Here is a 26,886-nt window from a genome sequence, read left to right as displayed (position 1 = left end):
CTTGCTGTTCCTCCTAAAGGCCCATACACACGTCGGATTTTAGCGAACGACCCGTCGTTTGAACGTTCCGTCGTTCGGACGTTTTCGCGTCAAATCCGACGTGTGTACAGACTATCGTTCGGGTGATAAGACCGGTTACCAGCGATCCGCCCGGCGGATCGTTGGTAACCAGTCTTATCACCCGAACGATAGTCTGTACACACGTCGGATTTGACGCGAAAACGTCCGAACGACGGAACGTTTAAACGACGGGTCGTTCGCTAAAATCCGACGTGTGTATGGGCCTTTACTCAGATACTGGCCCTGATAGCGAATAATGGGTAGTTGCTTCACATCCTCACAAACTGATTCAAAGAAAAACTTGATCTGGGGACATGAGCCAAAGGGAATAATTTGTTTAGATTTGGGTCTGAATGTTCTCGATCGATCACTCACCAGTCCTTCTTGTTGATTCTCTTGCAGCAATGTCATTAGATCCTCAAAGACTTGTCTGTCTGAAGATTCCATATATGGCGGGGCCTCCAAACCCCCTTCAAAATATTTCTTAAATGTCAGTTTTCTGCAAAAGAGATAAACATCTTTGAGAAGCTCAAATTTGTCCAACCCCTTAGTGGGTGAAAAAGTCAGACCCCTTGCTAACACTTACTGCTCCGCCCCAGTCAACTGATGATTCGTAAGGTTTATTACTTTTAATCCATGTGCTGCTGCTCCCTCATTCTCTTGACTCGAGGAGTTTGTGGGTCCCTGAGATGTTTTATTCTTACATCTCCTACCACCCCTCCTTGTTCGCTTTCTATGTCCACATCGCTGTCTGATAAAAAAATCACTTGTGGAAACGGTGTCATTGGCTTGGGGTGCTCTGGGATTCTGATCATAATTAATGGGTCGAGGGGCTCCCCCATTGGGCCTATTGGGTTTGTTAGGGTTGGGGCGTCTTCTACGCTTCCTCCCATTCCCCCTATGCCTCCACCTATAGGCTGCTCCATTGTCATAATCATTACGGTCCCTAGCCAATTTTTTCTTTTTCCCATCAATAATGAATTTTTCAAAATTCTCCATATCTAGTTTTAATTGGCTAAGGAAAGGTTGGACAATGGTGCTTTTGTCAAAGGCCAAAAGAGAAGCCTCAAGTTTTTTAATTTCCATTTTTTTCTTTATCATTAATTTTTCATCATGCTCACTCAGCATGTCTATAATGATAACAGAGCACTTTGCCAAACCTATCTCCCAAGTTGGTCTGTAGTCATCCTCCACCTCCCAGGCCGGGAAGATTTGGACTCTGAGGTCCCTCGGATAAATTTTTTCTTCTCTATATTGTTTGAGACTATGGACATTCCACCACAGTCTCAAATAAGCCTTATTTAGATCTTTGAACATTCTGCATAGTTGTTTAGCCCCATCAGGGACAACATCACTACCATGTGGACCAGTCCCAGAAAAAGCAGTCTCGAATCTTCTACTCCACCCAGTCTCCAAATCATCAATAAAGCCCTCCATATTGAATTTCAAAGTGTCAAAATATGAGGAATATAAATCCCAAAATCAATAACTCAATATAATGTGAGCAATGAAAAATTATATCAGCTCAATATATATCTTGAGATAGCAAGGTGCAGGACTGAAGAAGGCGACATAAGTTGACGTCTTTTGTATATAAAGGAAAAAAGGAGGGGTGTCCGCAACTCAAGCTTGTGGATAAATAATTTACCAAGTGTGCTAGGGCTCAATATATAACACAAGAGAAGAAAAGAGAGAGAAAGCCCATATATAAGCACCACTGGGAAGGTGCAAAAAAGTTTATTCCATGATTCAAAAAAGCATATTAATAATGACACAATGAAATTCAACACTATTAAAACCAATTAAAACATACGGCAAAATCAATTCACTGCTGCAAAGTATCAATCATGTATTCATTGGTATTATACAATAATGGCATCACAAGGAATTAATATTAATATGCTTTTTTGAATCATATGCTTTTTTGAATCATGGAATAAACTTTTTTGCACCTTCCCAGTGGTGCTTATATATGGGCTTTCTCTCTCTTTTCTTCTCACGCATTATCTTATTACAACACCAATAAGGCAATAGCAATGCTGATGTAACCCAGTTATCATGTGCTAAAGGGGTTAAGCGCACATAGCTAGTGCCCTATTAATGCTGTGCTAAAAGTGTAACATGCACTTCCCCCCTGCTGTTAGTACCAGTAAAACTGCCATGTGCTGCTTGCGCACAGCAATCTTAATGCTGCTTTGTGCATCAGGCCCCATGTCACATGTCAGTTCAGCTACCTATTAAAAAAGAAAAAAAAAGTACAGTACATACAGTATATCCTTGTGAGATTATGATACACTGCAAGTTCATAAACAGCTCACTGTTCGTTGGTATGATCTGATGCAAACAGCTGCAGATGAACAGAAGTTTCATTGCAGTTTTCTAAACAGAAAATGTACTTTTTGCAAACGCAGCAAAACCATGGTACAAATGGTTTTGCATGCTGTGGCTGCACTTTGGCCCCGAAGTCTAGTGTATACAAACCTTTGATGTCACAACAATGTATTTTGAGATTATACCTTATTTGTATTGCATTTGTGCTGTGGTTTCAGATTTTCCATATTCAGCAAAATAACTGCATTTGGAAAATACAATGCATCACAACCACAGTCTGCAATTAACCACACTTCATGTAGTGTTGGGCGAACACCTGGATGTTCGGGTTCGGGCCGAACAGGCCGAACATGGGCCAGATGTTCGGCATGTTCGGCCCGAACGCCGAACTCAATGGAAGTCAATGGGACCCCCGAACATGCCCATTTTGGGGGCCCTATGGGGTCGCAGGCATAAGGGGGGAGCATGCCCCGATCGCGGGGGGGTCGGAAATTCCCCCCACCCCCTCCGCTAGCGCTCCCCCCTCTGCCCGCTTCCCCATAAAAAAAGTTTGAGGCAAGTTAAATAGTACTTGGTGGCTGGCCTGGCACTGGCAGTGGAGTGAGGCGGAGGAGGAGTCCGAGTAGCAGAGTGACGCGTTGAGGCCGGGCAGCGGGCGGTTCAGCGGTAGTACCCTTGTGGTACTTCCGCCCTTTCTCTGACCTCACGTCCTCTACGTGATGACACATACGAGGGTATGCGTGACGCGTACCCTCGTATGCAGAGGACGTGAGGTCAGAGAAAGGGCGGAAGTACCACAAGGGTACTACCGCTGAACCGCCCGCTGCCTGGCCTCAACGCGTCACTCTGCTACTCGGACTCCTCCTCCTCCTCACTCCACTGCCAGTGCCAGCCACCAAGTACTATTTAACTTGCCTTTGTATGGGGAAGCGGGCAGAGGGGGGAGCGCTAGCGGAGGGGGTGGGGGGAATTTCCGACCCCCCCCCCCCCGCGATCGGGGCATGCTCCCCCCTTATGCCTGCGACCCCATAGGGGGGCCGTATTGCGGCATGTTCGGGCGAACAGGGCCCTGTTCGGCCGAACAGGGGCCCTGTTCGGCCCTGTTCGGCGGCCATTCAGTAGTTCGGGACGAACCCGAACTTAAAAGGCCGAACACCATCAGGTGTTCGGCCGAACTCGAACATCACCCGAACAGGGTGATGTTCTGCAGAACCCGAACAGTGGCGAACACTGTTCGCCCAACACTAACTTCATGTACACAAGCCTTAAAGGAATACCGAGGTAGGGTGAAAAGGTATGCTTTTACTTTCTTGGGGCTTCTTCCAGTCCCCTGTAGTCTAGAAGGTCCTTTGCTGTGCTCCCGGTCCCCCTTTGTTGGTCTGCTTTCAGCCCCAGTAGAGTTAGCATGTCGCAGGGGCATAGCAATAGTCATAGCACCTGCTATGTGCCCTGGAGCATAGGGGGCAAAGGTGGTACTTAATGTATTCACCATTAACTTTGTCTTGTTCCTCCACCCTCAAACTTTGTCTCAGTGCCCATCAATTATGTGTAGTGTTGATTGCATGAGAATGTAAATTGCCCAATTAACTCAAATCCATAGGGTAGGGTAATGTGGCATTGGTTAAGAGTGCCTACATCCGAGGGCCTCATGACGGTTTTGCTATGTGGCCCCATAATCTCTAAATACACCACTGGCGTGTCGGCTGGGTTCGCGCACTACTGCACATGCGCTGACCCAGGGGCGCACCACCTGAAACGCACTCTCGTAGCCAGGAGCGTCTTGTGCTTGCGCAGTTTACCAAGACTCATAACTGCGCATGTGAAGAACACTACCTGCTATGGAAGGGCATTTCAGGAAGTGCAATGCCAGGTCAGCACATTCGCTGTAGTGCGTGACGCAGCTGACATGCTGACTTTACAGGGGCTGCAAGCTAGTCAATGAAGGGGACCGGGAAGACAGCAAGGGACCGTCAAGAAGACTACAGGGGGCTGGAAGAGGGCCCAGATAAGTAAAAGCATACTTTTACACCCTGTCTTGATATTCTATTAAAGGAACACTCTCAAACCAAGTGTTCTAAAATGACAATGTACAAATAATATCTAAGTAGCTGTGTAAGTAATTTCCTACTTGTTATGTTAAATATCAGAGGCAAAAGCTTTAATTCATTGTGTGTAGATTTTGGAATGTTTCATTTGCAAAAGTGTTTCTTTTGTTCTCTGTTTCAATATTACACGTTTCTTTTCCATGTCAGACTGCAAAGTTACCGTATATGAAAAGACTCTGGTGTCAGGTTTCACACACAATTACAAATGTTTATGTTGCACATAAGATACTCTGCTCTCTGCAGACAGATAAATCAGGATTAATAGATGTAGTGTGAGGAAATCCCCCTTCCCCTCATGGTTCACTGGCCTGTCAGTTTTGGTGTCAGTAAGTGTGAAAGGAATTTGATAACAGTAAACAAAGAGATAAGCATTAAAATGTATATACCAGTACTTAGCAGCACTTCCCAAACAATCCCTATTTCAATTGAAGAAAAAAACCATGTTAATCGATAGTGTTTCTGTGAGGAAACGCGGAAAAGCCGCCGCAAGTGCTCAGAGTGAGGCGGCTGTTTCCGTGTCTAACATGGCGGCCTTATCTGTCTGTGTGTTAACGACCTGGCTTGCCGACCTCGAGAACTGGCCTTACTGTTAGAGGCAGTTCCCAGATCTGTTAGTGACACCCTCTCTCTGGTGTCACTCATGCTCTGTCCTTCCTACTCTCAGCCTAGCTCCTCCCCCGGGAGAGTCTAGGCCATCGGAAGGAACATACTTCTGTGCAGTACTCAAAGTATACTGTTGCATCTAACACTCACTTGTAATCTCAGGTGTCTAGAGGTTAGTAGATATATCTGATTATCGGTGATACTGCAGATCACCAATAATCGGGTATATTCTGTATTCTCGGTGATACTGCAGTTCACCGGTAATCAGACCCTCTCTGTGCTACACCGATCGTTACAGTTCCTTTAAGTGCCCCTTTCCACTAGAGCAGGCATGCGTCTTGGAGATGCACGCCAGTACTTGCTGTGATATGAAATTGCCTCCGAATCACATGTCTATGTGCAGTACCTAGCACACAAATAAGTATGCTGTGTTCTTTTTTTCGTTCTCTGCCTGAAAGAGTTAAACATCAGGTATGTAAATGGCATTTCTTGTCGGAGTCACAAACTGGGTCAGACTATAGTGTGACCCTCACTGATAAGAAATTACAACTATAAAACACTTTCCTAGCAGAAAATGGCTTCTGAGAGCAGGAAAGAGATAAAAAGGCTCAATAGTTCATAGATTTTAGCTCTGGCATATTTCAATGAATGTGCCATTAAGCAAAAACAATAAAACAGTAAAAACTTAAAAAGTAGATTTAAATATAAAATAAAACTGATATATCTTAAAAATACATTTTTAGGAGAAAGAGGATAGATACAATTGTTTATTTCATTAATTTATTTTCACCTCAGGTGTCCTTTAACCATTTGCCAACAGGAGAAAAGCGCTATACAAATGTTCGGATTATTATGATTATTATTTATGGTCTGTTTAAGCAGCCTTATAAATAATGGTTCAGCTAGAAGTTGATGCCATATGCCATATTTTCTGAGATCTCAGCAGACTCCTCTCCTGAAGGTCTTTAGAGATGAGTTTAATGAGTTGTCTGTCAAGTTATACCTGATGTATACAGTAGTAGTTTTTGAGCATTACCCTTTACCTTCCAAAGTGACTGTATTTTACCTGAAGCAGTGGCCTAGAGCCATGAGACGCATCGTCTGCAGAGCTGAGCTCGGGCTATGCCACGCAGGAGGATTGCTCAGGCCCCGCTGGGCCGATTTACATAATTTTTTTTGTTGTTGCACGCAGTTTGCTAGCTGCGTGAACTCACCGATCGCCGCCGATTCGCCGCCGCTCGCCGCGTTAGAGGGTGTCCCCCACGAGACCCCTGGGCAGCCTGGCAAATCAGTGCCAGGCAGCGCTGAGGGGTGGATCGGGACTCCCTCTGACGTCACAAAGTCCATGACGTCGGTGACCTCATCGCGCCTGTCGCCATGGCGACGGGGGAAGCCCTTATGGAAATCCCATTCAGAACGGGATGGGCCTGATTGCCGGAGGTGATCAGAGGGGGTGGGGGGTGCCGCTGCTCAGCGGCTATCATGTAGCTAGTGTTAGGCTAGCTACATGATTTAAAAAAAAAAAATTAAAAAAAAACTGCTGCGCGTTAAATAAAATTCATGAAAAATTGATGTCTACTTTATGAAGATATGCTAACTCTCTTTCACCAACTTTGCCATATCTTTAAATGGAATCTTTTATTGCTCCTAATTTTTAAAGTACTGAATTTTTCGGACCATAAAAAGATCCTGACAATAAGATGCACCTAGGTTTAGCAGACAAAACCAGTGGAAAAAATATACTAAATCTGGTGCTTCCATTGTGCAGGAGCGTCTTGTGGATCTTCTTATCCAAATCCTTCCCAATTATTATGTCCTTGAACCTTTTGTATCCCCCTTATACCTCTTGTGCACCCCTTGTACCTCTTGTGCACCCCTTGTACCTCTTGTGTCCCCTTTGTACCCCTTGTGTCCCCTTTGTATCCCCCTTGTACCTCTTGTGTGCCCCTCTTATCCTGTGTTCCCCAGCCTCATGCAAAGTATATGCGAAGGGAAGCAGCAGTGTGTCTCACCTGCTCCAGACAACTCCATGCAATGAACAATGTATTCTCTCCCTCCCTCCTATTGCCAGCTTCTCCTGATTGCGTCATTACACATGACAGACATTAGGAGAACTCAGGAGGGAGAAAAGACATCGCACATTGCGTGGAGGTGCCCGGAGCAGGTGCAACACATGCTGCTGCACAGGGAGGACAGGGAGTCCCCAACAGGTAATTTCGATGGATAGGTAGCCATTCATATTGGCAGGTTTTCATAAATTGGAAACTCTGTATTTGGTCCATAAGACACACTGAATTTTTCTCCTTACTTCTGAGAGAAAGTGTGTCTTATGGTCTAAAAACATGGTAGATTGCTACCTCCTAATGTATCATGGTATTGCTGTATATTGCCTTACTTTTGCTGCTATGCACCTCCTAATGTGTAAGCACCATATAAGGGCTGGTTTACACTAAATCAGATGCTCTCAGCTTTACCGCAATGCAAAACTGATGCACAGTACAGGTGAAGGAATTTTCTATATTTCCCTATGGGTCAACTTGAACCTAAGTGTTTTAACTCCCTAGTTTGCAAAATGTTATATTATTGATACATTGTTGTAACTGACAAGTGATACTATTGATAATTAATGAAATAATAATTTCAACAAAAAAATAAACATCGTAAATATTTATGGTAAATGTCAGCAAATATGCCCCATTAATAGTTTTCAAGTCGGATGTGAGATGAGTCCAGGCTGAACGAAGGTCTGCTTCACCTTTTCATAAATAAACAAACTAGGAGATGTGCTTGGTCTGAAAAAGCTCTGTTCACAGGCTGCAGTGGCTGCTGATTCAGCAACTCCCTTTTCAGCAGCAGATAAGTTTGTTAAAGTTGTTGTGGAAGTTTTTGCAGCTCTGGGACAGTTGGGAGGCTTCCTGTGATTGGGGTGGGGAATTTCCCAGCTTGCTCCAGCCTGGAAGGCCCAGAGACACTGGACAAACAAACCTGTCCATTATTTCCCGGAGAAAAATAGATAGGTACTGAGATCGATAGATGTTTGCATCTGAAACCTACACATCATCAAACAAGCAGGATTACCTTGTGGGGCAGGTGGAGCCCCTGATCACCTCAACAGCCCCACTACAGCCCCACCTTCCACATCAAGACATCCCCATCTTCTTCTTCCAAAGCTACAGAAAGAAAAAAAATAAATGCAACAAGGTTAGTAACTTTTATTTCTGAAACAAACTAAAAAAGTTCTGTAGGGCCCATTCACACTTAAGCGTTTTGCCGGCGATTTCGGCAAAACGCTCAAACGCTAGTGCTTTTCAAAGCGCTAGGGTAATAAAAGTCTATGGGCCCGTTCTCATTTGGGCGATTTGCGCTAATAGCCGCAAATCACCCAAAAACGCTAAACGCAAACGCGTAGCCTGCACCATTTTCAGGCGATTTCCCTGCGACCGTGTTTTAGTGCTATAGAAGCACAAAACGCAATCACTAAAAAATCGCCAGGTGTGAATGGTTAATCGACAAAAAACGTCAGAGCAAAACGCTAGCAAAATCGCTAGCGTTTTGCAATCAGCAAGTGTGAATGGGCCCTTAAAGTACATTTGAAGTAATAGAAATGAGATAAATAACAAATTGTCATTGTTGACATTTAAAAAACATTTTGTGCTGAGTTCTATACTTTTGAAGCACACCTGAATTGAGAGGGATATGGAGGCTGCCATATTTACAGTACGAGTTGAAAGGCTGTCCTGCTGATTCCGTGCCTCTAAGACCTTTAGCCATAGACTATGAACAAGCATGCAGATCAGTTGTTTCTGACTGAAGTCTGACTGGATTAACCACATGCTTGTTTCAGGTGTTTAATTCAAATACTAATGCAGCCAAAGAGCATTAGCATAGCAATAGGGGATAGAGAGTTTGCAGTCGCAAACTCTCTATCCCCTATTGCTATGCTAATGCTCTTTGGCTGCATTAGTATTTGAGCCGGGGGGCCCACTAGGGGCCATCCTTCGTCCATCTTATTAGCTTTTTATTGGTGTTATGCTGATAATGAACATCTCAATATGTGCATTGAATAGTGGTAATCCTCACCAAGCTATTTCATTAAGGTGGCCACTAACGGTCCAATTTCTAGCAAAAAATTATTCAAACGATCAGATAATTAAATGGGAAATAAAAACTCGAGATGCTAGCATAATATTGTTCCTGTTTAACTCTAGTAAGGCCACATCTGGAATATGGAATTCAGTTCTGGGCACCACATTACAGAAGAGATATTGCAGTTTTAGAGCAGGTGCACAGACGGGCAACACGATACGTGGGATGGAAGGTCTCACTTACCAAGAAAGGTTAGATAAACTGGGTTTATTTAGTCTAGAGAAAAGACGCCTTAGAGGGGATCTAATTAACATGTATAAATACATCAGAGGGCAATATAATAGCTTGGCGGATGAGCTTTTTGTCCCTAGGCCTTTTCAAAGGACTAGAGGACATGATCTGCGCAGGGAGGAAAAACGTTTTAGTCATTTATTTAGGAAAGGGTTCTTTACAGTAAGAGTGATTAAGATGTGGAATGCATTGCCACAGGAAATAGTTATGGCAAACTCTATACCTGCATTTAAAGGGGGCTTAGATGCTTTCCTTGCGTTGAAAGACATCCATGGCTACAATTACTAGGTAATGCCTAATGATGTTGATCCAGGGATTTTATCTGATTGCCATCTGGAGTCAGGAAGGAATTTTTTTCCCTTTTGGGGCTAATTGGACTATGCCTTGTAAGGTTTTTTGCCTTCCTCTGGATCAACAGGAATATGTGAGGGAGCAGGCTGGTGTTGTACTTTGTTCTCTGGTTGAACTCGATGGACGTATGTCTTTTTTCAACCCAAATAACTATGTAACTATGATAATTCTGATCGGAAGAAAAATAGTTCACTACACCATCAACGAACCAATCTTTGCTTCCTAGCTATCACAACCAACAAGATATTCCAAATTTTGGTTTGACGAAAAGCCAATCGGACGACTATTTTTATAATCGTTCGTAATCGATTGTGCCCCTCAACGGAGATTATTTACAACCAATCCGATCAGAATTTCTGATCGTTCAAACCATTTTTCGCTAGAAATTGGACCGTTAGTGGCCACCTTTACTCTGATTACACCTCTCTGACACTGCAGCTGTCCATGGTATGTTTTGGGGCTCCCGAGTGCTTGAGACCAGTGCTGGTCGTAATGGAAAAATCTACGCTTACGGATCATTACGCGTAATTTTACGCTATTACGCATTACGCAATTACGGTTACGGCGTAGGAAATTATCTACGGTACATCACTGTAATTACGTGTAAACTTACGCAATTACGCGTAAGGATACCGTAATGAAGGCGCTTACACTACAATGTTACGCGTAGTGCCGTAATGCCCATTAATGCGTATTTTTTTACGCATGCGGCCGATATGTACGCAATAGCCGTCAATGTGACAGTTATTGCGTACATATCATTCGTATGCGTCAAAACGTACGCTTATACTGAAGGGCGGGAGAAGATACTATTGGTTGCTTAGGATGTTGACTGATTGGCTACTCTTAGAAAATGGGAGATTTTACGTTAGTAATTACGCGTAAAATTACGCGTAAGTGTTCGTAAAATTACGCATGCCTAGCAATTACGGTAGACAGTGTAATTACGATACCACTTACGGTCTTACGCGTAAATAATTACGCGTAAGACCGTAAGTTACGCGTAACGCTTACGCGTAAATTTACATTGAATTACGATGCGTAATTACGCTCATGCGTAATTTCGGCCCAGCACTGCTTGAGACCTCATGTAAACTTGCACCGGGGCACCAAACTTCTTAGTTACGCCACTGCTAAAGAGTTCAGCTTGACTGCCAGGCAACTTTGCACATGCCTTATTACATTAACATGTTAATGTAAGCACCATTGCTGATTTCATTACCAAACTCTATCTTCTGATCGTGCGAAGCGCCGTAGTTTTCATTGGCATTCCGCACTTGCGAATGGTTGAAACTGTTCACGTGCACAATGGGCTCTATTCACTAAAGCGTGATAACTAAGTTATCACGTGTAAAGGCTTTGCATGTGCAAACGTGCGTGTAAAGCATTGTGCGCGTAAACAGTTTCCACCGTTTGTGTGTTAAGTTTTATCACGCGAACGGCGTAACCCTTCACGCGCTAAGTGCAGAATGCCATTCAAAAACAACGGCACTTTGCACGATCAAAAGATAGAGTTTGGAAATGAAATCAGCAATGGTGCTTACATTAACATGTGCGTTAATGTAATACGGCACGCGCAAAGTTTAATGCACATCACTTTATGTACTGTATACAGTAATAATTCATGATCTACATTCCGTTTGCGTGATTTGCTGTGACTTCACGTGATAATAATACTTAGCACGTGATAATGATACTTAGTACGTGATAATGATACGTTGCACGTGCAAAACCTTTACACGCGCGTTTGTACATGCAAAGCCTTTACACGCACGTTTGCACATGCAAACCCTTTACACATGATAACTGAGTTATCACGCTTTAGTGAATCGAGCCCCATGTATTTAGAGGCTTGCAAGTGCTCCAGGCCAATTTATTTTAGCACATTTTTTTTATTTCTTTGTTACATTTCCTTGCTTCTAATTAGGAGTTCTGGTCTAGACTCCCTGACACTGCTACTATCTACTGAGCATGCCCTTGTGGTTGCAGCTTAAGCACTTTGAGTCCACCAGGAGAAAAGTGCAATATAAATGTTATTTGTCTTGTCTTGTTCTACTGTAATGTGTATTTATGGCCATTTGTCACTAGGGGGCAGTGTGAGACAACAGAAGAGGACTTTTGTTTTCAGTTTCTATATTTTTGCTAGGGAGAGAGATCAAAGCATTCAAAGAATTTACAGTATAAGTTCTGTCGACTGAGGTCAAAAGCAGTGCACTTATCTCAAACAAGATTCTATTGAAGCTGCTAATGGATTAACAGTATGATTTAGCATTTGAGAAGAAAATGTAATGCCAATTAAATCACAATGAGAACATACAAACTTCACGCTGATAGCGTCGTGGTCCAGATTTGAACAGGATAACCTAGTGCTGCAAGTGCTAATGCCCCTGTCCTGCACTGATCTCTGTCACCATGTATTTTTCAGTGGAAATTGTACCAAATCATTAGTTCAGCAACACATTTGTGATTTGCGAAAACAAAATATTTTACAATAGCCAGCATTACAGAGACAGATTAGTACTTATCTATAATTCTGCATAAAAAGTACAATACTAGCAAATAAACAACATTTACGAATTTGTGACTTGTTAGTAGTACTGGGCTGTCCAGTGGGGGACCAGAGCAGCCTGGAGAGATGGCGAGGGAGCCCACGGCCTGAAGCTGGCTGAGGAAGCCCCAGGTAAGTATAAATGTTTTCCATTTATTCATCTTAGGTACACTTTAAAGAGAATCTGTATTGTTAAAATCGCTAAAAAGTAAACATACCAGTGCGTTAGGGGACATCTTCTATTACCCTCTGTCACAATTTCGCCGCTCCTCGCTGCATTAAAAGTGGTTAAAAACAGTTTTAAAAAGTTTGTTTCTAAACAAACAAAATGGCCACCAAAACAGGAAGTAGGTTGATGTACAGTATGTCCACACATAGAAAATACATCCATACACAAGCAGGCTGTATACAGCATTCCTTTTGAATCTCAAGAGATCATTTGTGTGTTTCTTTCCCCCATGCACTGAAGTTTCAGGCTGCTCTTTTCTTCCTGCAAACAGCTTTGCCCTTGTTTGTAATTCCTCAGTATGTGAAAGCCCAGCCAGCTCAGAGGACGATTTATCCAGCTTGTAAAAGATAAGAAAGAAGAGAGAAGCTGCTCTAATCTAAATAACACACAGGCAGTGTGCAGAGAGGGGCCTGGAAGGGTGAGTTCATAGCAGAACCACAACACTGAAGAACTTGGCAGCCTTCCAGACACAGGCCGACAAGTCTGACAAGAGAGAGATAAGTTGATTTATTACAGAGACAGTGATAGTATAAAGTGCTGCAGTAAGCCAGAACACATTAGAATAGCTTTTGGAACTTGTAGGATGATAAAAAACAGGATGCAATTTTTGTTACGGAGTCTCTTTAAGCAGGAAGCATGTTACCCAAAACAGAATTCAGCAGTGTGTGCACCAGACTTCACAATTAGCAGCACCTCCACCAAGAAACATAGAGTTTCAACTCCAATCAACATATTAAGGGCCTGGGCACACTATCACATTTCTCTGCAGGTGGCCATGCTTTTACAGAAACGTCTGTCACTGTCACCTGCATTGCTCTCTGTTGCAGAGCTAACCCCATTCAACTATACTGAATGGGACAGCACTGCATTGGGCTCAAAGTGATTGGAGCCTTGCATTGTCAGAACACACTGCTGCACAGCACATTAGTGAGCCCCACAGATGGTGCTGTCTAAGCACTCTCTGATGTTCCTGCATATCACACACTGATACGTGTTACTTACAGCGGCGTAGCTAAGGGGCTTTGGGCCCCGATGCTAGTTTTACATTGGACCCCCCAAGCACTCTATACGTAACAATTCATACGGTGCACCAAGACCTGCCAAGGAAACCACAGTGTCAGAAGTGCAAGAAGTGGATAGAAAACAATTTTGTTAATGATTTCCACTATTTAAAGCATCTATAAAAGTGATTATTACCAGCACAGGACCAACAGAGAGCTAATATTGTATTTGTGGTAGGACCCCTCCAGCCCAAGGGGCCCCGATGCGGTTGCAACCTCTGCAACCCCTTTTGCTATACCACTGACCACTGGTTACTTAAAGGAGTTATCAGCCATTTCTATGCAAAATAAGTGCTACTTACCTGGGGCTTCATCCAGCCTCAAGCTCCCAGCATGTCCCTCGCCGCAGCTCTGCCGTCAGCCGTTCGCCGCCGCTGCCTCCCGGTCCCGGCGATGACGTCAGGCCGACCTGGAAGTCGGTCTGTACTGCGCCTGTGCGAGCGGCGCTGTCTATCACCGCCACGTGGACCGGAGCGTACTGTGCAAGCGCAGAACTCTTACGCCTGCGCAGTACGCTCCAGTCCACGTGACGGTGATTGACAGCTCCACTGTCAATTTCACACACACAATTACTGAACCTCTCTTAGGGGGAGTGCCTCCGGGTAAGGATAATTTAAGAAGTATCAGGAGCATGCAGGTGGCTCATTATACTTAACACATGTAAACACATACATTATGTACATATCTCCCTGAGTATAATGCACTAAAAATTACCTTTTTTCCTGTGTTGTTGTCACCTACACTAAGCAGTATAAATAGTCCATCTCCTCGTGGAAGGTCTTAGCATTTCCTGTACCCATTTCCTTTATCCTTTGCAAAAGCTCTCCCTGTAAAGGATATATACATAAATACAATTAAGATTCCAATCAGCATCCCTACTTGCTTGCAAACTATTCTGGGAGTTGGACTGAGCAAATGCTATTTATTAAGTGCTTTTGAAAATAAAGAAAACCCCTATGAGAAGATTGACTAGTCCAAAACCTGTCAGGACTGTCAGATTAACCTCCAGACCTGGTTGCTAAAGGAGCCCACAGACACTGAAACAAAACAGGCAACTATAACTGTATTAATTATGCTTCCCTTGCTTCAGTACTCTGCATTAGGGCTGGTGCACACCAGGGGCTTAATTCACTAAACTGTGATAACTCAAATACCCCACCTTATCAAAGATCACACCTTATGAAAAGATATCAGACCTTCTCAAAGATATCACACCTTATCAAAGTTAGCACGCCTTATCAGGGTAGCATAATGAGCGCTACAAACTTATGCCTGCTAATTGGCAATGGCACTCATCCTGCCCTGAGCCCCTGTGGGTTTGTAGCACTCGCTATGCTACTCTGATAAGGCATGTTAACTTTGATAAGGTGTAATATTTTTTTATAAGGTGTGATATCTTTTCATAAGGTGTGATATTTGAGTTATCACGGTTTAGTGACTCAAGCCCCAAGAGTGGTTCTGAGCATTTTTTAAAACGCTTGGGGGTAGAAAACCGCCTGGCTAATGTATTTCAAAGGGCTGGTGCACACCAGAGTGGCTTGTTTTCCCCCCAAACGCAAACTCGGGTCCTGCAGCATTTTTGAGATTTCTGAGGCGTTTCTGCCTCAATGTAAAGTATAGGAATGTGGGAAACTGCTCTGAAAAACGCTAGATCGCGGTTTTGTTACAGAACCTGTTCAGTTACAGCTTTACTGTAACAAAATATAAAATCTGCTACACAAAAACGCTCCAAAAAACGCTAGGCATGTTTAGAAAATATCTCTAATCCTGCCTTGAATCGCTCTGAAAAACAGCTTTAAAAACTGCTAGCATTTGCGGATCCGCTAGCGGTTTTTGGTGTGCACCAGCCCCCAGAGGGTTTAGGCAGAACAATCAGTAGGCCGATAGTAGCTTGCGGCACTGTTGACACTGACACGTTTTGTTGGCGCAAGCTTTCCCAGGGCGCGGAATTAAGTAATCACACCAGGGTTTCCCAAAGGGGTTGATGGCCCACTACCCCTCATGGTCTGTGGAGCACTTTGCTTCAAGTGACTTCCAGGTCATGGCCCATAAGATCACCCTGCTGGTGGCACAGAGATCAGATGTAGATGTAAATCACAGTAGAGAGAGGAAGGAAGTTCACAGAATGAGGTCAGTTTCAGGCCAAGAGTCAGGGCAAGCAGCAGACTAGCAGGGTTGGAAATTAAGCCAAAATGTAAGGTCAGGCTGATATCAATAGGTGTAAATCAATAAACAGGCAGATGGCTGGCAAGATGCAGGTAAGGTAATGGGCAGAAGGCAGCAATAAGTCTCCAGCTATAGCTCAGGTAGCTGCTCAGAAAAGCTTGGAGTGAGGTTTAAATAGATAGCAGAGTGGCATGGACACACACAATTCTTTGATTGCCAGTATCATAAAAGGAAGGCCAGTTTTACATGCGCACACATAGGGCCTGATTCACAAAGCGGTGATAACTCAGTTATCACGCCTAAAAGACTTTAGGCGTGATAAGCCGTGCACTGCTGAGTTAGCACCGCTTTTGCTCTTTATCGCGCGCAAAGTCCCGCGCTCAAAGTTTTGCGCGCGCAATCGGCAGCGCCCATAGGGTTTAATGGGCACATCGCGCGAACTGCACCGTGCGCCGGGCGATTGCGCACGCAAAACTTTGCGCACGGAATTTCGCGCGAGTTTCATTTTATCACGCCTAAACTGAGTTTAGGCGTGATAAAGGGCTTTTCACAGGCGTGCAAACACTTTGCACCGCTTTGTGAATCAGGCCCATAGACAAGCAGATGCTCATAAAAGGTATGACAGCAGGCTAGCAGGTGAGTGGGCAGTATTATAGGGACAGAAGGGGATCCTCTGGGAATGAGGCAGCTTGGGGCAGCTGCTCCTCTTATCCCTATAGCTAATATGCAAACTGAAATGGTAAGATCATCAGATGGATGGAGAGGTATATGGAGGCTGACATATTTATTTTCTGTGCCTGAAGTGGACTTTAGAGAAAAAGTTATATACTTACCTCAGTAGAGGGAAGCCTTTGGATAATCCAGAGGCTTCTCCCACCCCCCTCGAGTTTGCTGTTACAGCGATGAGACCCTCTAAACATTTTCAACTAGGGCACATCAAACATGTTCACACAGCAGCGCTCCTGTCTGTGTACGAGCACGGCTACACTGTGCAGATGCAAGACGGCCCGTGCCTGCACAGTAGCATGGAGCTGCTTGTGCAAGATTTTTGCCTTCGTATACAAACAGCTCTATGCTACTGCATAGGCTGTCGGTGCGCGTGCAAAGTGTGGACGCGCTCCTACACGGATGTAGTGGGAGCTTTATCTTCAGATTGTTTTGGGGGGCACAATGGTAAGTTGGTAAGGACCATGACAGAAAGAAAAATGTACTCAGCAATAATCTATTATAGTATATATGTTCCATTTAAACTTCTTCTTTCTTTTAATGCAACTTGCTACGTTCAGCAAAGACCATTTAAAGAAGAATAATGCTAATATTTAAGACAAAACACTGCCACAGTATGAGTAGTACTGCAGCATAGTACGAAAACCATAATAAACGTGCTTTTTGTGGAGCATGATAAGATCACAATAAAAACCATGACTGAACTTAGTGACTACCAGCACTTGCATCGGTAAAATAGCCCACATTCTCATAAATTAATAATGTTCAAGCAGGGGCATAGCTAGAAATTATGGCCCCATAGCAAATTTTTTGTATGCACCCCCCCCCCCAACGACCTTCTAACCCACTGCACCTTTTGGACCTCCAACCCAAACATTCCTCCAGAACCCTCCACCCCAACATTCCCACACCCCTCCAAGTCACCAGAAAATAATTGCTATGTGCGCAGCTTTCACCAGAAAATAATCGCTATGTGAGGAGTATTCACCAGAAAAGAATCACTATGTGCGAAGCATTCACCAGAAAATATCGCTATGTGGGGAGCATTAACCAGAAAATAATTGCTATGTGGGGAGCAGTCACCAGAAAATAATCGCTATGTGGGGAGAATTCACCAGAAAATAAGCGTTATGTGGGGAGCATTCACCAGAAAATAATCGCTATGTGGGGAGCATTCACCAGAAAATAATCGCTATGTGGGGAGCATTCACCAGAAAATAATCGCTATGTGGGGAGCATCCACCAGAAAATAATCGCTAAGTGGGGAGCATTCACCAGAAAATAATTGTTATGGGGAGCATTCACCAGAAAATAATCGTTATGTGGGGAGCATTCACCAGAAAATAATCGTTATGTGGGGAGCATTCACCAGAAAATAATTGCTATGTGGGGAGCATTCACCAGAAAATAATCGCTATGTGGGGAGCATTCACCAGAAAATAATCGTTATGTGGGGAGCATTCACCAGAAAATAATCGTTATGTGGGGAACATTCACCAGAAAATAATCACTATGTGGGGAGCATTCACCAGAAAATAATCGCTATGTGGGGAGCATTCACCAGAAAATAATCGTTATGTGGGGAGCATTCACCAGAAAATAATCGTTATGTGGGGAGCATTCACCAGAAAATAATCGTTATGTGGGGAGCATTCGCCAGAAAATAATCGATATGTGGGGAGCATTCACCAGAAAATACAGTGGGTTGCAAAAGTATTCGGCCCCCTTGAAGTTTTCCACATTTTGTCATATTACTGCCACAAACATGAATCAATTTTATTGGAATTCCACATGAAAGACCAACACAAAGTGGTGTACACATGAGAAGTGGAACGAAAATCATACATGATTCCAATCATTTTTTACTAGAGATGGGACGACGAATCCGGCGAATATTGGGAAATATTCGAGATGCGTGGATTCGAATCCCGACGCCATTTTCCACTTTACGAATATGCCGAATCCCGTCGCTGCATCGCCGCGCATCCGCCGCTCGCACTCGTCCTCCTCTGACCCCCCCTGCGTCTCCTCCGCCCGCCCGCGCCTCCTCCGCCCGCCCCGCATACTTTGTATCAACTCACCTGTCCAGTGGAGCGCAGAGCGGCAGACCTCTCGCTGACTTCCTGGTTCCCTCTAGTGACGGCTTTTACAATGACGTCATCAGTAAAAGCCGGTCCGGCCACTAGAGGGAACCGAGAAGTAACGACGAGGTCTGCCGCTCTGCGCTCCACTGGACAGGTGAGTTGATACTTATGCAGGGGTGAGTGAGGAGGCACGGGGGACGGAGGAGGCCGTGGGGGTGAGCGGAGGAGGCACGGGGGGGGGGGCGGGGGCACGCCTACCTACCTACCTACCTACCTACCTACAGGCCCCTATACCTACCTAAAGGCCCCCTATACGTACCTACCTACCTACCGGCCACTATACCTACCTACCTACAGGCCCTTATACCTACCTAAAGGCCCCCTATATGTACCTACCTACCTAAAGGCCCCTATACCTACCTACAGGCCTCTATACCTACCTACCTACCTAAAGGCCCCCTATACGTACCTACCTACCTAAAGGCCCCTATACCTACCTACCTAAAGGCCCCCTATACGTGCCTACCTACCTAAAGGCCCCTATACCTACCTACCTAAAGGCCCCTATACCTACCTACCTACATACCTACCTATACTTAAGGCCCTATGCCCTGCTACCTATACTGAAGGTCCCTTTAACTACCTACCTACCTACAGGACACTATACCTACCTACCGGCCACTATACCTACCTACCTACAGGCCACTATACCTACCTAAAGGCCCCCTATACGTACCTACCTACCTACCTACCTACCTACCTAAAGGCCCCTATACCTACCTACTTACCTAAAGGCTCCTATACGTACCTACCTACCTACCTAAAGGCCCCTATACCTACCTACAGGCTTGTATACCTACCTACCTACTTAAAGGCCCCCTATACCTGCCTACCTACCTAAAGGCCCCTATACCTACCTACCTAAAGGCCCCCTATACGTGCCTACCTACCTAAAGGCCCCTATACCTACCTACCTAAAGGCCCCTATACCTACCTACCTACATACCTACCTATACTTAAGGCCCTATACCCTGCTACCTATACTGAAGGTCCCTTTAACTACCTACCTACCTACAGGACACTATACCTACCTACCGGCCACTATACCTACCTACCTACAGGCCACTATACCTACCTAAAGGCCCCCTATACGTACCTACCTACCTACCTACCTACCTAAAGGCTCCTATACCTACCTACCTACCTAAAGGCTCCTATACGTACCTACCTACCTACCTAAAGGCCCCTATACCTACCTACAGGCCTCTATACCTACCTACCTACTTAAAGGCCCCCTATACCTGCCTACCTACCTAAAGGCCCCTATACCTACCTACCTAAAGGCCCCTATACCTACCTACCTACATACCTACCTTACCTATACTTAAGGCCCTATACTCTGCTACCTATACTTAAGGTCCCTTTAACTACCTACCTACCTACAGGACACTATACCTACCTACCTACTGGCCACTATACCTACCTACCTACAGGCCACTATACCCACCTAAAGGCCCCCTATACGTACCTACCTACCTACCTAAAGGCCCCTATACCTACCTACCTAAAGGTCCCTATATCTACCTACATACCTACCTATACTTAAGGCCCTATACCCTGCTACCTATACTGAAGGTCCCTTTACCTACCTAAAGGCCCCTATACCTACCTACATACCTACCTATACTTAAGGCCTCTATATACCCTGTTACCTATACTGAAGGCCCATATACCCTGCTACCTATACTGAAGGCCCATATACCTTTCTACCTATACTGCAGGCCCCTATACCTTGCTACCTATACTGAAAGCTACCAATATTGAAGGCACCCATACCTAGCTAGCTATACTGAAGGCACCTTTACCTCGCTACCTATACTGCGGGCAACTATACCACGGATCGCACAATTCTTATGTGCAGGATTCGTTAGATTCGGGATTCAAAAGGTTCGAGATATTCGAGAACCTTTTCAGATTCGGATTCGGATTCAAAAAAATTGTGGATTCGTCCCATCCATATTTTTTACAAATCAATAACTGCAAAGTGGTGTGCGCATAATTATTCGGCCCCCTTTGATCTGAGTGCAGTCAGTTGCCCATAGACATTGCCTGATGAGTGCTAATGACTAAATAGAGTGCACCTGTGTGTAATCTAATGTCAGTACAAATACAGCTGCTCTGTGAGGGCCTCAGAGGTTGTCTAAGAGAATATTGGGAGCAACAACACCGTGAAGTCCAAAAAACACACAAGACAGGTCAGGGATCAAGTTATTGAGAAATTTAAAGCAGGCTTAGGCTACAAAAAGATTTCCAAAGCCTTGAACATCCCACGGAGCACTGTTCAAGCGATCATTCAGAAATGGAAAGAGTATGGCACAACTGTACACCTACCAAGACAAGGCCATCCACCTAAACTCACAGGCCAAACAAGGAGAGCGCTGATCAGAAATTCAGTCAAGAGGCCCATGGTGACTCTGGACGAGCTGCAGAGATCTACAGCTCAGGTGGGAGACTCTGTCCATAGGACAACTATTAGTCATGCACTGTACAAAGTTGGCCTTTATGGAAGAGTGGCAAGAAGAAAGGCATTGTTAACAGAAAGCATAAGAAGTCCCGTTTGCAGTTTGCCACAAGCCATGTGGGGGACACAGCAACCATGTGGAAGAAGGTGCTCTGGTCAGATGAGACCAAAATTGAACTTTTTGGCCAAAATGCAAAACACTATGTGTGGCAGAAAACTAACACTGCACATCACTCTGAACGCACCATCCCCACTGTCAAATATGGTGGTGGCAGTATCATGCTCGGGGGGGTGCATCTCTTCAGCAGGGACAGGGAAGCTGGTCAGAGTTGATGGGAAGATGGATGGAGCCAAATACAGGGCAAACTTGGAAGAAAACCTCTTGGAGACTGCAAAAGACTTGAGACTGGGGCAGAGGTTCACCTTCCAGCAGGACAATGAACCTAAACATAAAGCCAGGGCAACAATGGAATGGGTTAAAACAAAACATATCTATGTGTTAGAAAGGCCCAGACAAAGTCCAGATCTAAATCCAATCGAGAATCTGTGGCAAGATCTGAAAACTGCTGTTCACAAACGCTGTCCATCTAATCTGACTGAGCTGGAGCTGTTTTGCAAAGAAGAATGGGCAAGGTTTTCAGTTTCTAGATGTGCAAAGCTGGTAGAGACATACCCTAAAAGATTAGCAGCTGTAATTGCAGCAAAAGGTGATTCTACAAAGTATTGACTCAGGGGGCCGAATAATTACGCACACCCCACTTTGCAGTTCTTTGTAAAAAATGTTTGGAATGATGTATGATTTTCGATCCACTTCTCACATGTACACCACTTTGTATTGGTCTTTCACGTGGAATTCCAATAAAATTGATGCATGTTTGTGGCAGTAATGTGACAAAATGTGGAAAACTTCAAGGGGGACGAATATTTTTGCAACCCACTGTAATGCGTAAATTATAGTTTTCAGATTTTATTATCTTACTAATATATCGCTTTTAATATAACTGTTATTTCAAGATTTTTTAATGCGTATGTGATTGTAAGAGTATTTCAGAATCAGAATCATTTTTATTTCACCAAGTACAGCAGAGCTGTACTCGGAATTCTTTGTGGTACACATGGCATAGGCATAGTATAGGAAAACAAAACGCACAACACAACACAAACAGTTGGAGTTACAGTAATGGTATAGGTCTAACCCACAATAGTATCAGACCCCGGTCATCAGTTAGTGTTCTTCCTGTCGTGCAGGAACAGTCAATACTGGTAATAGTAATGATAATGATAATAGTAATAATGATGATGATTGATGGTGGCCCTCATACTGCCCAGGGCAGCGAGAACCAGGGCGGGCAGCGGCGAGAAATGTCTGGAAGGCCCTGCTAGGGCATGCCAGAAGGCGGGCCTGACAGGGGGAGGTTGGAGTTCAGCAGCCAAACCGCTTGGGGGAAGAAGGTGTTCTTCCGTCTGGAGGTTTTGCATGTTATAGTCCTGTAGCGGCGGCCCAATGGGAGAAGCTTGAAGTAGCATCTGCCTGGGTGGGAGGGGTCACGGGAGATCACCGTGGCCCTCCTTATCATCCTAGCGGAGTGGAGGAGATCAAGTGGTGGAAGAGAAGACCTGATGATTCTCTCTGCGTCATTTATGACTCTCTGCAGTTTGTATTTTTCGCTGGCCGTTGCACCCATGTACCATACAATGATTGAGGAGCAGAGGATGGATTCTATAGTGGCAGTATAGAAGCTGGCCAGCAGCTTCCTGGGCATGCCAAATCTCTTCAGTTGGCGCAGGAAGAACAGCCTCTGCTGAGATTTCTTCTGAATGTTGGTGGTGTTCTGCCCCCACTCAAGGTTGTTGGAGAGAGTCGTGCCAAGGAACCGCACAGATGTCACCCTAGAGACTTAGGTACACCCAATGAGGACAGGTGGAGGGGGGGGGGATTCTTCCTGAAGTCCAAGATTAGTTCAACGGTCTTAGCGGCGTTGAGTACTAGGTTATTGTCACTGCACCAGTTGCAGATTCTCTCTACTTCGCTTCGGTACTCATGCTCTCCGGAGCTGCCAATTAGGCCGATGATGGTGGTGTCGTCTGCAAATTTGATGATTTTCACAGAGTCCGCGGAAGATATGCAATTGTTGTCGTATAGGGAGAACAATAGTGGTGACAATACACAGCCTTGTAGAGCCCCTGTATTGGTGGTTCTGATGCTGGAGTAGCAGTTGCCGAGCTTCACCTGTTGCGTTCTGTTTGTCAGGAAGTCCTTGATCCATGCTCGAAGGGAGGGATCTACTCCAAGCCGCGTCAGATTTGTGAGCAGGATGTCTGGGCAGATTGTGTTGAACGCTGAGCTGAAATCTAGGAACAGGATCCTGGCGTAGGAGGCAGGGTTGTCTAGGTGCTCAGTGAGGTATGCCAGGCTGGCATTGATGGCATCCTCCACTGATCTATTTGGCCTATAAGCAAATTGGAGCTGGTCGAGGTGGGCGTCCGTGTGCTTCTTCAGATGGGCAGATATTATAAATATATAACTTTTTCTATTTATAATGTTTTCAATACATACGTGATTGTAAGGCTATTTATTCGGTAGCAGGACGGCTGAAAGTGGATGAAAAGGACGCCGCCATAGACTTTAATGCAATTAGCGTTAATACGGCGAAAAAAGCAGAAAAAAGGGTGCCGCGATAAATATCGTTAACAGCATTAGAACATTAAAGTTTTTGAAGTATGTTATCATTTTAGAAGCTTGCAACGTTATCGTTTTTGTCATATTATTTCGTTTGTATGTATAGATTTTACGTTATCAAAGATATTATATTTTCTATGTGGTAAAGGGTGTTTCTGCAGAGGGAGTGGTTAGGGTTAGGCAACACCAGGGGAAGTGGTTAGGGTTAGGCACCACTGGGGGGGTTAGGCACCACCGGGCGGTGGTTAGGGTTAGGCACAATTGGGGGGGGGGGGGGCTTAGGGTTAGGCACTACCAGGGGAGGGTTCTATGTGAGAGTAGGGTTGGGTTAAGCTGTATTGTCAAATCATGTAATGATTTTTAACGTTAATATCTTTTTGTTAATATCGTTATTATTTCCCATCGGTATTTATCGTTAACCAAGTTTGGCAACGATGTTTATAGTTATTAGATTTTTTTATTCACCGGCGCCATTTTGTTATCCAGCGGGCCCTTTTTTCATGGCGTCCTTTTTTCATGCATGCATTTATTCTATTACAAATATGTAACTTTTACTATTCATAATATTTTTAATGTGTACTTGATTGTAAGGCTATTTATTCTATTAAAATAAATAAATTATTCTATTCATGTTATTTGTAGTGAAGTTTTTTTACGGTATCAAATATATTATTGTTTCTATGTGTGTAAGGGTGTTTGTGTAGTGGAGATGGTTAGGATTAGGCACCACCAGGGGGTGCTTAGGGTTAGGCACCACCAGGGGGATGGTTAGGTTTAGGCAACACCACGGGGGAGGTTAGGGTTAGGCACCACCAGGTGGGTGGTTAGGGTTAGGCACCACCAGGGGGTGGTTAGGGTTAGGCACCACCAGGGGGATTTTAGGTTTAAGCACCACCAGGGGGGTTTTAGAGTTAGGCACCACCAGGAAGGGTTCGGAGAGTAGGGATAGGTATAGTTCCAGTACAATATTTGTAATATGTACAATTTTATTAAACTATGCTTTTTACCACGGGGGGGGGGGGGGGGGTGTCTAGGGGTTAGGGATAGGTATAAGGAGAGTTCTGTGTGAGAGTACAGTTAGGTATAGTTGCAGGAAAATACATGTAATATCTACAATTGTATTACTATGTTTAATACAAGTGTAAATATCGTTTTTTATTATTTTGCCATTTCATTACCATTAATTCAACATTTTTTGCATTTGATTTTCGTGTATAATATAGAAACGAAAAATATTGTTTTAGATAAAAACATATAATTTTGTCTATATCCCGTGCCCTTCTTTCCAGACGCCCTTTTTACATGTATGCCTTCTAGCGACATCACGATTACGTCCAACCGAAGCCTCCCAACTGAATGCTGCCTAATTTAAGCAATTCCTGCTAGATTTGGTACAGCAGGCAAAGGGGGTATAACTGTGCCCTTGATTGGCTGACAGGCGCCTGCTGACCAGATAAACATAATAACAATATGGTAGTACATTAGACTATAACTATGCAATATAAATACTTATAATAATATGGCAATAAACGAGACACATGGGAAGGGGGGGGGGGGGGCTTTACCATGGACTCTTAGGAGACTGTGGGGATATGGCATAACTGGGGTGACACATTGTGAACATGTCTATACTGAGGAATACATTAGCAAGTGCTTTACAAATCACAAATGCTTAGACTTGTGCTGCTAGTGCGTTCAAGGCTGAAGACTTATTTTTAAACAGTCTTGTTTACTGATGAGTGTGTGCAACCCTGGATGGTCCAGATGGATGGAGTGGTGGATGGTTGGAAGACAGACACCATGTCCCAACGAGTCTGTCAGCAAGAAGGTGGCAGAGTCATGTTGTGGGCCAGAACCATAGAGAGAGAGCTGGTTGACCCCTTTATGGTATCTGAAGGTGTGAAACTCACCTCTGAGGTGGATTTTCTGACTGACCACTTTCTTCCATGGTACAAAAAGAAGAACCGTGCTTTCCGTGAAAAATCATCTTCATGCATGACAATGCAAGGAATAAGTCTGCATCATTGGCTGGTCTCGGCATAAAAGGCAAGAAACTCATGGTGTGACCCCATCTTCCACTAACCTCAGTCCTATTGAGAACCTCTGGAGCATCCTCAAGCAAAAGATCAATGAGGATGGGGGGTGATTTAAATCCAAATAGTGGCTCTTGTAGGCTACTCTGACATCCTGCAAATAAATGTAAACCAAAACTCTCCAAAAACTTATATGTAATGGTTGATGACTCAAATATTATGCTGACTGCCACTTGCATCAACTATCTATGAAAATCAGAGCAAAAAACTTGCATAATTTGGAATGATGTTAACATTCCACATGGGTGGCTGGAAAGTGTACTGGTTAAGGGCTCCGGGACAGGAGACCAGGGTTCGAATCTCAGCTCTTCCTGTTCAAGTAAGCCAGAACCTATTTAGTAAGAAGACCTTGGGCAAGACTCCTCAATACTGCTAATGCCTACTGAGCGGTGGCTGCTGCTCTGTTGCTTTGAGGCCGCCAGGAGAAAAGCATGATATAAATGTTCTGTGCCATCTATAAACTGTCAATACCACATGATAATTTCCAGCATGCGTAGTTTACCTAGGCCTTTGACTAAGATGGCGCTGTTAATTGGGCCATCATGGGAAATGTTTAATTGTTTTCCTTTCGGAAACATTAAATAAACCTCTGATGTGCAAGTATCTAAATATAGCGCATTAGTGAATGGTAAAAATAACAATTGAGCAGCTGCAGCTGTTTTGATAAATGGCCCAGGCGACCTATAACAATGGCGCGTGTGGTGTACACATCCCACCCATTCACCGAAGCCTCCACAGCGAGGAAGACTTGGCTGGGAGGAAGCAGAGCTGTTTGGTTTGGTTTCCTGACCTCTTCCTGTTTCTTGCTTATTACGGGGAGGATGTGATACTAAACACAGTGCTGTTCACAAGTCATGCTCTAGAAGAGGGACTGTAGTCTGGTAACAGACAATAACCCAGGTGGCAGAAACAATGCACAAAGAAAGCCAGAGGGTCGCAGTCAATGGGGAG

The 26,886-nt window shown here is 44.4% G+C and overlaps 1 protein-coding gene across 2 annotated transcripts in view; it reads left to right on the top strand.

Moving 5' to 3' along the window:
* The first annotated feature begins 8,059 nt into the window (after positions 1–8,059).
* TNFAIP8L2 (TNF alpha induced protein 8 like 2) overlaps positions 8,060–26,886 on the top strand; it is a 150,990-nt gene continuing 132,163 nt past the window's right edge. For both annotated transcript variants that reach the window (XM_068253587.1, XM_068253586.1), the window contains exon 1: positions 8,060–8,300. The gene's annotated coding sequence lies outside the window, so the exon portion shown is untranslated. The remainder of the gene's footprint in view (positions 8,301–26,886) is intronic.

The sequence above is a fragment of the Hyperolius riggenbachi genome, chromosome 9, assembly GCF_040937935.1.
Source record: "Hyperolius riggenbachi isolate aHypRig1 chromosome 9, aHypRig1.pri, whole genome shotgun sequence".
Taxonomy (NCBI): domain Eukaryota; kingdom Metazoa; phylum Chordata; class Amphibia; order Anura; family Hyperoliidae; genus Hyperolius; species Hyperolius riggenbachi.
The sequence above is the reverse complement of the archived record's forward strand: the minus strand, read 5'-3'. Positions and strand labels throughout refer to the sequence as shown.